The sequence below is a fragment of the Sminthopsis crassicaudata genome, chromosome 1 (assembly GCF_048593235.1).
Source record: "Sminthopsis crassicaudata isolate SCR6 chromosome 1, ASM4859323v1, whole genome shotgun sequence".
Lineage (NCBI taxonomy): Eukaryota > Metazoa > Chordata > Mammalia > Dasyuromorphia > Dasyuridae > Sminthopsis > Sminthopsis crassicaudata.
The window spans coordinates 259,682,679-259,700,902 of record NC_133617.1 but is presented as its reverse complement, the minus strand read 5'-3'; the positions used below and the strand labels follow the sequence as shown (position 1 = coordinate 259,700,902).

The 18,224-nt window shown below is 35.7% G+C and overlaps 1 long non-coding RNA gene across 2 annotated transcripts in view; it reads left to right on the top strand.

Moving 5' to 3' along the window:
• Positions 1-18,224, top strand: part of LOC141549053 (uncharacterized) — an 82,306-nt gene that overhangs the window by 56,588 nt on the left and 7,494 nt on the right. For both annotated transcript variants that reach the window (XR_012484222.1, XR_012484221.1), the window contains one exon: positions 17,269-17,430. This is a non-coding gene — a long non-coding RNA (uncharacterized LOC141549053). The remainder of the gene's footprint in view (positions 1-17,268; positions 17,431-18,224) is intronic.

Here is an 18,224-nt window from a genome sequence, read left to right as displayed (position 1 = left end):
GATTTGGAGACAGACAAACAATAAATAAAGAGAATTGTTATCTTGTGAGAAACCAAAAAAGATGGTGGAAAATACACTAATTGAAGAGAAATACTATGTTTAAGCTGGCTGAAGAATAGTTTTCTAGACTGATTCTCCAAAGAGTTAGAACTCTCCTTTAGTCTTCCCAGAAGAGCCAGCACCTTTGGGGACAGGAGGTTTGGGCTTATAACTAACAGATTTTTCAGTCAAAGAAGTCTTGTTTCTGGAATTGGGGCATTATAATGTCCGGGCTAGCTCTCTGGAGTCCCGCAGGATCAGTGAGAGTCAGGATCAATCAAAGTCCTTGCTCCTTAGGGGAAAAGTGAAGGACGCAGCTCACCAAAGATGAATCCCGGACTCTGGAGCCAGGAGCCTGAAGTCTCTCTCCTCCTTGTCCTACAGCAGAGCGACTCTGACCCCCTCCCCCAGCCCACGATTACCTCACCACCACACATTCAGCCAGCACCAGTAGTGAGGAGAGCCATCACATCACCATCTCATCTAAATATGTATATAGAGCCATTATCTCACATGGAACAAGTAATTAGCCTCAAGTGTTCTGTGGTCTCAGATTCAATTTGTGTGATTAATTAAATTAATTAATTGAATTTGTGTATCACTAAGGTAATTAGCCTTAATAATAACACCTACGTTATCTAGTTATTCTGTGTTAAATGAGATAATATTTGTAATTATTTCATTTAGCTGCCTATAGCACAGTGCCTAACACATAGTAAGTGCTGTATAGAAGCTTATTCTCTTCCCCTCTTCTTTTAGAAGTCTCTCAGTCAATTAGAGACAGATCTCCCTACATATACTCAGTATCACAAAGCTGTTCTTCAAGAGACTGACAAGCTGACCTGAGGTCAGAGGGTGATCCTTTATGTGTATCCTTACTTCTTCCTCCCATAATCCTGCTCTTCCTTCAATGCTCAGGACAGGTGCTACCTCCTCCAAAATTTTTCTCAACACCCAAGAAGAAACTGTTCTCTCCTCCCTCAAATTTTCTCAGGGCTTTTTGTCTGGATTTCTCCTTTCCAGACTCAGTCTCTATCTTAGGAGGTCTTTGATGACGGGTACTAAGTCATGTTTTCCTTTATATCCTTTCTGCCTTGAACATTGCAATAAATATCTGTTCAACTAATACAAAGGGGATTTAAACTATTAGTAATGTTGACCAAAAGATTCCCTGCTTCTTATCACTTGAATATTTACTTTAAGATTTTAGAGCCAAAGGATATATGTCATTAACAAAGTTAAATAGATCCAAAATTCTCAATTACCTTATTAGCCTATAAACTAAATGCAGGTAAGATGCTAAATCAAAACATCATCAGTATTAGTATCTGTGCAGACCATCATCAAAGACTTTTAGAAAGTGGTTAGTAGGGCACTGAACTTGAAGTCAGAAAAGCCTGGTTTTAAACTTCACTGAGGACTTGTACTGGTTGTGCTATCATATGCAAATCTCTTGAACTTTCTGGGCCACATTTTCATTATGTGTCAATCGAAGAAGTTGAATTCAGTGGTCTCTAAGGTCTCTTCCAGCTTTAAATTTAGGGTCTGATAAATTTATATGTAAAATGAAAATCAAATTCATCACAAAGAGATATTAGTGAATCATAAAGTTTTGAATATAAGTACTTTGACCATTTTTAAAGGCATTATAGGTATATAAATATACAATGTTATTGCTATTAAGACTGTGAATGAAGTTTTTATGGAGACAATAGATTATGCAGCTAGCAATTAATAAGCCTTCACAACTGTCAAGTGAGCCTTAATTCAATAAGTAAAGCTCATTGATGTTGCACAGAATGATATCCACAGAAAACATCTAATTTGAGAGAGAAATATAGATAAAATGATCATGCTGCATAGCTCTTTTACAATAAAGGGAGTTCTGAATGCAGAAAAGATCCATGTGGAAGAGAGAAGAATCTGATAGAAAGAAAAAAAAAAAGGTTATAAACATAAGAGATAACTTTATCATCAGCTGTTATATTATACTAATACATGTCTGCATCATTTTTTGCAATAGATTTTCACTTCAGTAATTATTTTTTCAGTCATGTCCAACTCTTCATGAACCTACTTGGGGTTTTCTTGATAAAAATGCTAGAGTGATTTGCCATTTCAATCTCCAGTTCATTTCACAGATGAGAAAAATGAAACAGAGTAAAGAGCTTTGCCCAAGATCACATAGTTAATAAGTACCTGAGGCAGATTTGACAATCTTTCTGACTCTAGGCCTGGCACTGGATCTTCTATACCATCTAGTTGCCCATTGCAATAAATTAAGTTCCTTTAAAAATTTGTAAATGAAGTCTATTGAGGTTTTTTTTTTCTTCCCCTAAGTGTATTAGGGAAATTCACTATTTAAAAGAAGTTTTGCTAACTTTGGAAAACTAAAATTCCTTTATGTAAATATGAATAATTATCTCTCAATCTAATTGGAAATTTGTGTATTGATTTGTTGCTATAGCAAAATATGTACTAACCATTGTATAAAGTGGTTTACTCATTCAAATGTGGTATTTAACATTCTCTGGAAAGGTGTCAAATTGAAGTCAAGCACAAGTGGTTGTTTACACACACACACACACACACACACACACACACACACACACCCATGTTTGTAGGCAGCAAAGGCAATGGAATCTGCTCTCTCTAATGTATGTAAATGGATCTACTTCTTGGGGTAGGTAAAATCTAGGAGGAATGTTCCAGGTAGCTCAGGGCAAGATTAAAAATTTTCCCCCATTTTTCACACTTGAGAGCTTTAAATCTACTTCCTTTATTGTATACCATACCCAGCCAGAAACCAGTTCAATTGAATTTCACTTTCTGTTGTTACAAGACTTGGAACACTACATTCTGTGTCTGACCATAACATCTTAATTCACCTGATTTGCACTATGAGAGCTATACTTTACCACACAGTGGGAGAAAGAAAAAGTCCTGAGCCATCATTTTTTCTGACCCCAGACAGTCTGTCAGAATAGGGAGTGAGAACAGATTGGCACATCCTCTTCCAGTTTATACACACTTTCCCCTCAATTATTAAGAAGTAAAAGGTAGTTTGGGTCAGTTAGCAGGTCTTGATTTTTCTCTGATGATAAAAGCTTTATTCTACTCTCTTTTTAGAAACAAGTGAGCCATTTTAAGTACTAAACTCAAACTGTTCCTTTTTTACCTCATATATTTTCTGTAGTATTCAATGTTCTTCAGGATTATATCATTTTCTTTTTGGAAGTAGTCTACAGCATAGCCTGACCTTCTGAAATCTCATTGTGGCATTTAAATGAGTTCATTTGTTATGTGGCTCTGGCTTATTCATTTACTTTGGTTTTGTCTGTAAAATAACAAAAACTTCCTCCTTTGTCACCCCACAACCATCTCCTATAGCCCTCCTATTGCCTCTGGCCTGTCCAAAGCCCTCGCTCCTCTTTCCAATCCCAAAGACTACCATGCATCTATAACTGTAATTGATAGATGATTTCAAGGTACAGGAAGGGAACCTTCTTAGTTCTTTAACTATAAGCCATACTCCAACTGAGTAAAAGCTTCACAATCCTTGTTGATAATAATTATAGTACTACCACATGTTTATAGAAGAAACCTTAGAGATCCAACTCTTTCATTTTATAGATGAGGAAATAGAGGGCAGGAGAGTTTAAGTGACTTACCCAAAGTGGCCAAACCAGGATTTAAATTCATGTTTTCTGTCTATAAATCTAATTCTCTTTCCACTAAATCATTTACATTAGTAGAGTCCTCTCTCGGTTTCCATTAATTTTAGAAGTTTCCTGGTTTGTTTTTCATTATCTGTCTTAAGTACAGTCACATCCATGACAGGTAAATGTTATTAAAGTTAAATACTTTTCAAAATGTTGAGAATCCTTTACAATGTTTGAATTCTTTTAGACTAGGCTTTTACTTACAGTCTGAATCATCCTTTCCCACCAAATATATACATATTTGTTTATTTTTTAGTTTTAATTTTGAAAACACCATGAGGAAAAAGAGTAATGGTGAATTATAAAAATAAATAAATAAACAGAAGGGAGCAGAAGTAAGCACACACCATTGGGATAGAAATACTGTGTTACATTTAAAATATACAAATGAAATATACAAACAAAACCAAAACCCAAGATGTACAGAATAGAAATTCTTGGCTTTATATATACCTCTCTTTTTCTGTTCTTTGTGTGGAAAAATGTTTGTTAGTCATTTTCATAATATTAAAAGGGAAAAAAAAGGTCTAAGGTTATAAGATTTGAACTAACTTAGAATTTGAAGTTGTAAGGATTCTATGTTTCTATAATATTTGAAACCTAGAGAGATTCTTACCTACTAGGAGACATTCATTGGACTACATATATTCCAGAAAGCTATGCATGAACTCTATTGAGTAGATTGTGGTTGGGCAAATGTTGTAGTTGCATGTATACAGGTTTTTTCCTCCCAATTCTTTTTTTTAACATTCATTTTTTAAAATTTTGAATTCTCAGTTGTCTCCCTCCTGAGGATCCACCCTTACCCATTGAGAAGATGAGCAATATGATATCCATTATAAAAGCACACATATTGTTTTAAAATAGGATGGGAGTCTCCCAGAGAAAAGCCACATTATTGGGTGGTATCAGCTCTCAGAGAAGCGAACAACCAGCCAGATCTTTCTGGCCAATGCAAAGATTAAGTTTCTGAGCTTTAATGGGAAAGACTACCCATATTTGAGTTTTATCACAAAGTTTTTTAGAAATGTCATTGATATCACCAGCAGGTAATTATCATCAAGACAAGGTAATGTTATGCTGCTAAGACCAGATCTGACAAAGACCTCAAGGATATGAAAACTGAGTAAAACAAAATAAAAACAGACTATTGCAGGTAGCAATCTAATTGTCAATACCTTAACACTTGGACAATACATACTTCCTGTGCAGAAGATTATAGGAAAGCAGGGGCCAGTGGTAACAGTTAAAGGAGCATTGAATCCCTAATCCATAAGGATACACCTAGAGAAATGTGTCTTTGGACAGTGTCTGAGGAATGAAAAGATTATCTGAGGAAAAAACTCAGTGTGAGAGTTAGCATGTTCGAGATGTGAGACTTGCTGACAGAGCAATGAGTATAATTCACCTCAACAATTTCTGACCTTTTCAAGTGATTTCAGAACTCTACTCTCTCTTGTGACATTTGACCACAGAAATCACTTAAGAAAATGGCTAGTCTATGGGGGCATGGCCCTCAGGATCCAAGGAAGATTCATTCTAGAGAGCACTCCACTGTTGAGGAAGTGCCAGAAATTGGAATAATGCAATGTAGTATTTCATCAGCTCATACTATAATTTATCTAGCATGATGTAGGACAAAGCACCCGGTACTCCCTGAGACCTATTGCCCTATGGCCATGAAAACATTATGGGATAATTTTATACACTCGAGCCCAGAAAGGGTTCTTAGAATCCCTAGCTTTCTTGAAGGTTTAACTCAAGTACCCTCTCCTCTATGAGTCATTTGTTTCCCAATCCTTCCATGCCCCTTCCCTCCCAATTACTTTGTATATTATATGTATATATCATATACATGCAGATATAAAAAAATTACTTATCCATTTATGTCATCTCCCCCTCCCTAATATCTCTACTCTTAGAATATAATCTTCTTGAGTGTAGAGACTATCTCATTGTTTATTTGTATCCCCAGCGCCAAACATTATACCTAAAATATAGCAACTATTAGTAAGAGTTATCATGTTATGGCCTAGTGGAAACCAACAATCCTAAATGAATCCTTTACTTTCAGTGATCTCTAGGGCGAGTTGCTTTCTTGTAAGACAGGGAGTTAAATACTAACAATTTGCATCAGTCAAATGATAATTCTCCGGCCTAATTGCCCAATTATTAGCAAAATAATGTCCTAAGCTAGGCATATCCAGATCCTAAGGTTGTCCTTAAAATATTTCTGTCCAAAGTCACAATCATTTAATAGTTTTTAAGCAGATAGGCAGCATAATGGATAGAGTTCCAGAGTTACTAGCTATGTGACCCTGGAAAAGTCATTTGATCTCTGTTTGCCTCAATTTCCTCAACTATAAAATGGGAATAATAATAGCAACTACCTACCTGAGTGGTTATGAGGATCAAATGAGAGAATAAGTATAAAGTAATTAGTACAGACATTAATGTTGTGCCACAGTTCTCTTTTATTGTCCTTCCTCAGTTTCCCTGAATTGTTCTGCCTCAGTTCCTAATTTTTCTACAAAACTACCCCTCCTCCTAATCATCATGATCCAGATAAGGAGAAAGACCTATCTTAGACATCATTAGAATGTCCAGTGCCTTTCCCCATTCTGTAATCCCAATTTATCAGAATGCCTCCCCCCACCCTGTCAGAACAGGTTAGTCCCATTTCCATTCTCAGTGCTCTGACTCTGCCCCTGCCTTGGTCTACCCCTGTAGCTGAGCCACATATATATATATATATATATATATATATATATATATATATATATATATATATGTCATTGAGAACTCAGATTGCTTGCTGGATTCTTGGAGATGATAAATTATAAAAATAAATAAATAACAGAAGAGAGCAGAAGGAAGTACAGAGAGACACATACAGAAGAGTTCTTTAATTTTACAATATTGGATATGATGAAAAGGCACACTAGTGTCAGCTTGAGGAATTTCTAATGCATGACTAAAATAATACCAGGGAGCACCAAAATTTTACTCTGTCTCTGCTAATATTTGGGTAAGACCCATATTCACCTACTGCTTTGTTGTTTGAAATCTCAGAAGACAGAAAAAGGCCATTACAAATACAAATATATACACAATAAATAAAAAGTCAGTCAGAGGAGGAATCATGCTAAGGTGGAGTGGGAAGAGGGAGAATCCAGAAAGGCCTTATGTAGGAGAATGAACGTAGTTCACATTGAATGTAGCTAAGAGATCCAAGAGCTGGAGATGATTAAAAAAGACAAAAGTATATCCAGAGACCAATTGGAAAAAGCACAGAATTGAGATCTGAACCATAGAATATTGTGTATGGGGAACATCAAGTATGCCTTTTTGACCAGACTCTAGGATGTCTGAGGTAGAGTAATGTACATACAATCAAGCCAAAATTTTTAATAGCTTTTTATTTTTCAAATACATGCAATGATAGTTTTCAACATTTACCTTTGCAAAACCTTGTAGTCTAAATTTTTCTCTCTCCTTTCCTCCATCTCCTCCCATCAAGGACAACAAGAAATCCAATGTAGGTTAAACATGTGCAATTCTTCTAAATATATTTCCATATTTGTCACACTGCACAAGAAAAATCAGATCAAAAAGTGAAAGAAAAAATGTCCAAAAAAAAGCAAACAAATAATGACAACAAAAGTGGAAACACTATGCTTTGATTTATATATAGTCTCCACTATTCTCTTTTTGGATACAGATGCCTCTTATCATCACAAGTCCATCAGAATTGCTTTGAATCACCTCATTGTGGAAAAGAGGCATATCTCTCAGAATTGATCATCACTTAATCTTGTTGTTCTGTGTACAATGTTCTCTATGCTCTATCCACTTCACTTAGCATCAGTTCGTGCAAGTCTTTCCAGGCTTTTCTGAAATCATTCTGCTCACCATTACCTATATAACAATAATATCCCATTACATTCATATGCTATAACTTATTCAGCCATTCTTCAACTGATGGGCATCTGCTCAGTTTCCAGTTTCTTGCCAGGACAAAAAGGACTGCTATAAACATTTTTACACATTCTTCTCCCTTTTTTATGATCTCTTTGGGATACAGACACATTAAAGACACCTTTGGATCAAAGGATATTCACAGTTTGATAATCCTTTGGGCATAGTTTCAAATTGTCAAGTCAAATTTTAAATTCTAAATATCAAATGGAGGAATCTGAATTTTATCCTATGCTCAATGGTAAAATACTGGCACTTTTTGAGTCAGGGAATGACATGAGCACATCTATATTTAAGGAATATCAAATTTGACAGCTGTATATAGAATGCATTGAAAACGGTCTCAAGAGTCTAGAAGCAAGCAGAATATCTGGGAAATATTACCGTATCCCAGTAAGAAGTGATGAGAATCTGAATAAGGTAGTTGAATAGAAGGAAATAGATTCAAAAAAATATTTTAAAAGAAGAATTGACAAAATTTGTCAACTAATTAAATATAAGTAGCAAGAGGAGGAAGAATCAAAGATGACTGTGAATTTGAAAATTTTTGTAATTACAAGAATAGAGGTGCTCTTTTCAGAAACAGGGAAGAGAAAAGTGAATTATTTTTTATGTCAGAGGAAAAAAAAACTTTTCTAACAATTAGAACTGGCTGAAGTAGAATGGGCTGCCTCAGAAAGTAGGATATTCCCCTTCCTTGGAGAGTTTTAAGCACAGATTGGATGACCATTTCTTGGCTGACAGAACAGAGACAACTTTCAGCTGATGCTTACTAATAGCCTGCTGTGAATTTAAATGGCCTTTGTCATCCTGATATTGGGGGATATAGAGAAGATTCCATGGGGATTTGTTTTACTATATTTTGGTAGGAATTTCTTTCATTTGGGGGTTGGACTAGATTGCCACTGAGGTCCCTTCCAACTCTCAGATTTTTTAACAATGAATTCTGTTTTAGAAATGTTAAGTTTGAGATGACATTTCCCTAAGGAAATGTCTAATAGGTAATCAGTGATGCAAGCCTGGAGCTCATTAGAGAGCTACAACTAGATATATAGATCTGAGAGTCATCCACACAGAGAAGATAATTGAACCCATGGGAACTGATGAAATTACCAAGACAGAGAAGGTAGAGAGGGAATAGAAAAGGTCTATTGAACATATGGACATATAAGTTAAAAAGAGGATACAATTCTCATATGAGGGACAATAAGACATGAGACCAAAAAAAAAAGCACAGTGGGCCTAGCATAGGTAATGGGACTGACAGAAACAAGGATATAAATGGTAGTCATTTAGACCATGTTGAGAGGACAGAAATGGGATGCATAAAACAAACTGATGTTTAAGATATAGAGAAAGGTGGCACAAATTTGTCCTGATATCTCAGTTCCTAAAAAACAAACAAAAGAGAAAAATTCATTAGATGTTGTGCCAAGAGTGAGAGGGAAGTGACTGAATAGAGACAACTTTCAGGTGATGATAACTAATATCCTACTGTGAATTTAAATGACCTTTGTCATCCTGATCTTGGGGGAATATAGAGAAGATTGCATGAGGATTTGTTTTGCCATCTCTTTTGTATGGAACAGGAGGTGGTAACCATCCTTGTATGAGAGGTGAGAATTCTTGCTACCTGATTTCAATTCATTGTCATTACATTGGTATATTATTTCATTAACTGCCTTTTTGTTCTGAATTCCTATGTCATTTGAATTGGTCTGACAAAGATTCATTGAATAGGGGCTCAGAGCTATAGATCTCACTAGATGAAGGACTCAAATACCACAAATCTGAGTTTTGGGTGGCCTAGATTATATATCAATCAATGGTTAACATTAACTACATAATTCTCTCTCTTCTTTTACTTATCCCCTTTTAAAAAAAGAAACATTATCGTTGTTAAGATTTTACTCATCTTTATATCCCCATTCCAAACCTTCATCCAGTCTCTCTTATTATTTAATGCTATATACCCTAAAGAGCATCTAGCTAAGGGTGACCAGGACAGTGAAGGGTTTTAAGACCACTGCCTGCTAAAGATCTAGGTAGGCTCTTCCTTTACTACCCTGGTTAACCTTATGGGAAGTTCTCTAACATATAAGAGAATTCAATAAAAAAAAGAGAAAACATATAGAAATGGGGTGAGGAGATCCAAAAAATGGGCAAAGGATTAAAAAATCATACCTATTGAATCAACATTCAGTAGATTGAATTTCTCCATATTGTGGAGAAAGGGACAAGAATTAGGCAGCCTTAGCTCATGTTAAGTCACTGACTAAGCGAAAAAGAAGGCCCAGATACTACAAAGAGGGACACCTCGAATGTAGAGTTCCTGTGTCCTCAGACAGTTTTTTTTTGGGGGGGGAGAAGAGAAAATGTGTAAGAGAAGAAGTTATAAGTGTACTAGGGGGATATCCCCTAGTAGAACATAAAGTTTTGAATTTTGAATAACTAGAAAAATACCTTGTAAATAAAGAGTAGATACTTAATCAATGTTTTTTGAATTGAAAATGTGGCATAAATGTTAGTCATGCACATTGAAGCCAAAACAGGATGAGTTCAAAGTAAGTACCCTTTCCTTAATTATATAAACCAAAGGACTGGATTAGAAGACTTCTGTCTCCTAAAAAAACTCTATCAACTCCTACATCTACGGTCTTGGTTGACAAAGACTCAGCAAATCCATAACAAGTTCAGGCCAACTGGGTCTTTGTCCAGGGCAGTAAAATTTAGAAAAGTTCAGACAGAACTTTCAGTTTGGGGGTAGCATAGAAACAAGTGAACTTTGCACTTAATTAAGTTAAACTAGTACTCTACTAAAGGGCAGCTTAATCTCTCCAGGAATCACACCCAGGTGAACTTCTCTCATGATGTAACTCGGCCTGGCTCGTCAAACTCGAAAGCCCCCAGTACAAGCTTCAGTGTCTCAGGTCCTCTCCCCCTCAACCAAATTGAGGCTTACCCCTAAATAAAAATTGCTCCTAAATCAGTGGGGAAACAAACTTCCTAATCTCTTCACTGAGAGTTTTTTTTTTTTTAATATTTTCAATTTAGAATCAGTAGCAAGCAAAAGATTTTCTCTTAATTCTTCCCAACTTTATACCTGTTCCCACTAAAGCCTGACAAGTCAATCAGATGCACGCCAAGCAGCAACCCAACTTGTGAAGTCTACTCTGTGAGCACTGATCCTGAGGTCACTCTGTGAAGACGGAGACAATAGCCTCGTTCTGAGCAGTTTCATGCTATTTACTTTGTGTCCTGAGAACACAAAGTGAATTACATTGAAGTACAGTCAGCTGAGGCAGCTGCAGGTCATCTCATCTGTCATCTAAACCAGTGCTCACACACCACCATCATTTTTAAACCCAAAGTCAGAATTCCTATATTTCTTTGTTTAATCTAAGAGGAAGAGGCAGGAAGCTCATTTTGACTGATGGCCTTGAGGAAATTTCTTTGATGACAATATTTTAATGGGTTAAAGGTTCAACATGGTTTATTTATGTCATTAGAATGACGCCATTCTTGTTTTCATTCGTTTTTTAAAAAATTCTTTTAGTGAAGGCAATTCCTGGTGAGACTACACATTGTTGCCACCGGCGAAATAAAATAAACAAATAAATAAATCCCATTTTAACCACCAAATGTCCCTTTGAATCAATATTCCCTTATTAAGTCCTAATAACAATGGAAAATGTTAAACTTTCATCTTTTGTTAATTAGAAAACATTTATTTTGGACAGTTTTTGTTTTTATTGTGTCTGGCTATAGGAGAGATGATTTTTACATATTTTCAAAATCTGATGCTCCAAAATCATTTCTTCTTAATTTTCACCTTTTCAGATTCGTGTTATAACAACTCACTCTTGTAAAAGAATAAAAAGTGAAACATAATGGTTTTTAAAGTTAAAAAATCTTACTGAAATTATAACCTATGGTAGCAATGTTCAAAGTTCACCTGTGCTCAAATTGAGAAAAGTCTGAGGAAACATCTCCCCCTAGTGTTTCCTTTGTAGTACAATATCTATTTGGATTGATTGTGCTCCATAGCAGTTAGCTTGTTACTGTTAACATTCCAATGAAGAATCAGCTTTTAGACTTTAGAGATCAATTACATAATGTTGAAATCTTGTAGTTGGAAGGGATCTTGCAAATCATCTAGGCCAAAACCTATTCAAATCATCAATCAACAATGATCAAGCATTGATTAATCTGTAATCAAGCATTGATTAAGCTGTACTCTGATACATGATAGGTACAGCACAATATGCTTCTAATATAAAAACAAAAGCAGAACACTTCCTTCCCTCAAGGAGCTTATATTCTAACAGGGGAGTCAATGTGCAATACAAGGCACATAAAAAGCATATAAAAGGTAATCCTAAAGGAAAAGATACTAGAATCAGGAAGGAAAAATGGGTCAGTCAGCAAGTATTTATTATTTTCTACACACCAGACCCTCTGCTAAAGAAAGGTCTATATGCAATATTCTCCCACAAGAGCTTATTCATATTTCCAAAGATAGGGAGCTCACTACTCCAAGAGGCAACACATTCCAATTTTTAAAGGTTCAGCTGTTTCTGGAAGTTGTTTTAATCATGAGCCACAAATACCTTCCCACAACTTTCATCCTTTGATTCTAGTTTTATCCTCTGGAGGCAAGCAAAATAATTGTGAAAATGTCACATATTTGAGCACTGCTTCATGAATCTCCCAAGTCTTCTCTTCTACAGGATAAACAATCACGCATACCTGTTCATTAAGCTCTAGTTACCTCATCTATAAAACTGATGTCATTAGAATAAACAAGTTCCAGATCTTAGATCTGGAGTGACTCTCCTAAGATCACTCAAGTTAGTAGCAGTTGAAATACTCACTCTGGATCAAAGGTCTCCTGACACCCAATCAAATGTTCTAACTTTTAGTTCTTTCTTAGTCAGGATATAAGATTTTATATTATGCTTACATCTCAATTTTAGTTAAAATAACATATTTCAAGAAATATTCAATATCCTTATTACAGAATTTTAGTGAATTCCTCTGATAGGAATATATATATCCATTAATAATATTAATAGCATTTATATAGCACTTTATAAATATTATTTTTGATTCTCAAAACAGTCCAATAGAAAAGTGTTACTACTTATTCATGATTAATACTAGTTATTAAAAATAATTAATATTCTCATTTTTCAGATGAAGAAACTGAGCCTGAGCAGTTAAATTACTTGCCCTGAGTCAAATAGCTAGTATTTGAGGTCAGATTTGGTCACAACAGCTTTTTTAAACTTTTAAAATCTTCCTCAAACCTTATGTTTCCCACTCCCCCCACCCTAGTGCTTCATATTTCATTTTAAAAATGTGGCTATTCTGTGAAAGCATCCTCCTCTTCCCTTCTCAGTTCATATCTCCTCAATGCCTTCTATCTCTATTCTCTACTTTCACCTCTTTCTCACTTGAGGTGATTCTTCTTCTAAGGATATTGAATATTTCTTGAAATATGTTACTTTAACTAAAATTGAGGTATAAAGATAGTACAAAATCTTATATCCTGACGAAGAAGGAACTAGAAGTTAGAACATTTGATTGGGTGCCAAGAGATCTTTAATCCAGAGTAAGTATTATATCTACTATTAATTCAGAGTGACCTCACTTGCACAAATAATCTCATTCCATTTCTTCTTCTCCAACAGATTGTCCTCTTTATCAATCTGCACTCTCACTTACCCCTGATCTCCCTCTATCTACTGGCTGCTTCCATACTGCCTACAAAAAAGTCCTCACTTGACTCATATATCTGATAGCCATCATCCCATATCTCTCCTCCCTTTTGTGACTAAACTTTTTGAGAAGACCATCCATTTCTCATTTCTTTCATTCTCTTCTTAACTCTCTCTGGTCTGTCTTCTGGCCTCATCATTGTATGGAAATCACTCTCTTTAAACATATTAACCATTTCTTAATAGTCAAATTTAATGACATTTTCTCAAACCTCTTTGACTTTGTCAGTCACTCCCTTCTCCTTTAATTCTTCTCTCTTGGTTTTTGGAACACTTGCTCCTGGTTCTCTTTCTCCCTATTTACAGTCTCTACTTATTTATCAGTCTCTGTTGCTGGATCTTCTTCCATACCATGTCTGTTAATTATGTGTATTCCCTAGAGCTCTCTCTTGATTCCTCTTCTTTGATGCTATTTCACTTAATGATCTTATTACTTCCCATGGATACAATTATTTATCTCTATGCTAATGTCACAAATCTACTAACCAGCCCTAATCTCTCTATGCATTTCCAGTTTCATCTCTCTAACTGCTCTAACTTCTATTGGACAACATAAATTCTAAGACTGAACTCATTTTCCCCACACTCCCTTTTTCCTAACTTCCCTATTACTGTTGATGGGACCTTGACATTACTAAGATTATACTCCCCCAGTCCCTCAGGCTTCCCACCTGGGAGTCACCCTTATACCTTACTCTGTCTCTCTCTCTCAGGCTTCCATACTATATCCAATCTATTGCCCATACTTTTGATTTTATCTTTGTAACATCTGTTACTCCTCTACCATCCTGATACAGACTCATATCACCTGTTGGTGATAATTGAAATAACTTGTTGGCTGGTCTACTTGCCACAAGTCTCTCCAATCTGTCCTCCAACCAGACATCAAAGTGATCTTCCAAATTGCTAGACTGACCATTACCTCCCAACTCAATAAACTCCAGTGGCTCAATCTGTTTGATATTCAAAATCCTTTATAACCTATTCTCCTTTCCCATCTTCTGACACCTTATACCTCATCTTCTACTCTGATATCCAATGACACTGGCCTTGCTATTCCTCAAAAAACCTCTCCATTCCTGATTTCAAGCATGTTTATTGGCTATCTCTCTTGCTTGGAATCTCTCTCTCCTTTTCTTGGCCTCCTGGTTTCCTTTAAGTCCCAACTAAACTCACATCTTCCATAGGAAGCCTTTCACATTCCCTCTTAGTCTCACATTCCTTCCCCTAGTCTCTAGGAACTAGACAGCCTCTCTGTCTCTTTCTCTGTCTGCCTCCTCATTCTGTTTGTCTCTCTCCTTACTCTTTGTCTCTGTCTCTCTGTCCTTCTTTTCTCTCTGTGTCTCTGTGTCTCTGTGTCTCTTTCTCTCTCTCTCTCTCTCTCTCTCTCTCTCTCTCTCTCTCTCTCTCTCTCTCTCTCTCTCTCTCTCTCTCTCTCTCTCTCTCTCTCTCTCTTTCTTTCCATCTCTGTCTCTCTGCCTTTCTCTCTCTGTCTCTGTCTGTCTCTCCCTCTTCTATAATTGTCTCTTCTATTAGCCTATGAGCTCCTAGGGGTAGGGACTATCTTTTGTCTTTCTTTGTGTCCTGATTGCTTAATCCAGCATCTGGTACATAGTAAAATAAGAATTTTACTGATTGACTGATTCAGGTCATCCTGACTCCAAGACAGGATCCATCCTATCCATTGTACCACTTAGCTGTCTTGACCAACCATAATCTTCTCTCTAAAAGGAGCCTTTTTTTAATGTAGGTTTATCTACTTATTTGTTTTTTCTAAAAATCCTTGAAATATAATTTTTTTAGAATTGCTGTTTTCTTTTATATGATGATGGCATCTGCCAAAGTACTCAAATAAAAATAATTTTACTTGATCGTAAATTGAATTGTATTTTTCAGAGAGTATAAAGCACAGGGAAGTTAAGTAGGTCTAATAAGGTGAGTAGTAATCAAACCAAACTATAAATTAGCATTCTTAGATTCAGATGTGTTCTGATCAGGGTACAGCTAGACTGACATCTACTTGTTCTAAGCATTATAAGAATACAGTCCGAAACCATAATTAATACTGAGAATTCCCAGATTAGAAAATTTCTTCTATTAATACAAAGACCACTTTTTCTGCAATTTACAGTCTTGAAAGTTACTCAGAGCACTGAGAAGTTGAGTGACTTTCCCAGGGTCACAAAATAATTATTCAGAGGCATGACTTAAAACCAGGTCATCCGGACTTCAAAGCCAATTCTCTATCTACCATGCTTCGCTGTGAAAATAGCCTCAAGATGCGTCAATTGAGAGGGTGGGAGGTAGGGGAGAACATATAAATATAAATTTAACACACATACATACACACAGAGTGAGAAATATACATACTATCTTGCCAACATCTTGCCATCTTTTTCACAATACAGTCTTCATACCTTATAAAATCAAAAGATTTAGTATCTGTAACAATCCACTGATCTACTAGATCTGTCATACACACACAAAAAAGTAAAAGTGAAGTTGGGGAGCTGGGAAATAAGGTTAGTTTGGGATGACTTTCTTTTGATTCAACTAATGCTTATCTCCATTTCTTCCTCTTTCTAAATATTTGCAAACTATTCTTTTATACTGCATTCTAAAATTTAGTAAGGAATTCAAGTCAAGTTTAGGAGACTAAAATTGGAGTTTTAGTTTTTCTCCTTTTTTTGAAACTCAGGATTGCATTTTCCAATCTCCATTTTTACAATATCTAATTTTCTAGAATTCAGCAGTAGCATCCACTTATTACAGATAAAATTCATTAGATAGGTAAGTGCTTGAGCTGCATACTAGAAGACTGAGGCTATTGATTTCTTAAGTTTGAGGGTCCTGTGCTGCAGTGAGGTAAACCCATCGAGTTTCTGAACTAAGTCAAAGAGAATTGAAGGAAGGGAGCATTCATTCTAACAGGATGCTTAAAGAGGAGGGGGATTTGAACTGGCTCAGGTTGGAAATAGCACAATGGACCTCTAATAAGTGAATAGCCTTTTCACTTCTAGTCTGGGAGAGAAGACAAGTTGTTTTTGTTTTTTGTATTTTTTTCTTTTTAATCTCTTAATTTACCTTGCGTACAAATTTCTATTAACCATTTTTGTTTTATTTATTCATGACTGAAAATTGTCCTTATTAGTAGAAAAAAAAAAACCTAGAGAACAGATAAGTAACTCTGTCTTCTCTGTAATTTTATGCCATCAGTCACTAAATAAAATCCTCCTCCTCCTATGAACTCCAATTTCTATCCAACCTTTATCAACTTTTCCTTTTGTCTCTCTCCAGAATTGTTGATGTTATTGTTGTTGTGTTTTTAAGACTATTTCCTGGGATAGCTAGATGGTGCAGTGAATAGAGCACTAGCCCTGAAATCAGGAAGACCTGTCTTCAAATCTGACCTCAGACACTTATTTCCTAGTTGTGTGCTGGACAAATTAGTTAACCCTAATTGCCTTAGCAGAAAAAAAATCTTTCCTATCCTTACTATTTATTATAAATATAATTCTGGACTTTAATATTCCTAACATACTTATAGACTATATTGTACTTTTGCATTTGGACTCAATTCATTATCTTTCATATAAACTATTTCCTAGACATGTTGTCCCCACGTTGTAGCTATTTGCATGGACCATTCTGGAAGGTATAGTCTTTTGTGAATAAAGAATTTCCCTGAGTCCTGAGAATGACTTGGAACTGTTATTTCAGTGACAATGACAATGACTTTTTTTTTACAGTGTTTGAGCAGAAAGGCTGGCTTGAAGCATGTCTAGAAGCTCTTTTTTATATCTGTAAGACTTCAAGATCTAACTAATGATAGCTCTGGGGAGCAACATCTCCAGTCTGACAGAGGATTTGACCAAGTGAGTCACAAAGAATTGGCAGCACAAGAGCAACAGGTAAAAAGAGAAGCTGAAAAGAGGGACTAAAAAGAGAATGTGAAATGAGGAGTAAGATAACACATTTAACATGTATGGGACTGCCTGCTATCTAGGGGAGGGGTGGAGGGAAGGAGGGGAAAGTTTCGAACAGAAGGGAGTACAAGAGATAATGTTGTAAAAAATTACCCATGCATATGTACTGTCAAAAAAAGTTATAATTATAAAATTAATTTAAAAAAAGAAAGGCAGAATAAGGTACAGCAGAGGAGATCAAGAATGGCCATACACCCCAGATAGGCACCTCAGTAAAGATTTAAGCTAAAGACATTGTTTTATTAATATCTTCAATATTCCTCAAAAGCCTTCTTTTTCTCATATTTCTTTTCCACTTTTCTGTCCAATAATAGACACTATCATATTCTGTGTTCCCTTCTTTTACCTAAATGTTTTCTGTATACTTCTTTTTGCAAGAGACCAGGCATTTTATTAAGTACCTCCTATATGCTAGGCAATATGCTAAGTACTTTCAAATATTATCTCATTTGATCCTCCAACAATTCTGGGAGATAGATGCTACTATTATTGCCATTTTACATGTGAGAAAATATGAAACAAAGAATAAGGAATTTGTTTGGGGCAATATTTAAGTTCAGGTTTTCCTGATTCTAGGTCTAGCACTATCCATTGCATTACCTCAATGCCTCAATAATTAGAAATTTAAATTAGAGCAGAGAAATAAACTTGTGTCTAAATGTTAAGCATTTTCCTAAGTTAGTCCTCATTTCCCTTTATCTTAATTTAACCATCCAAAT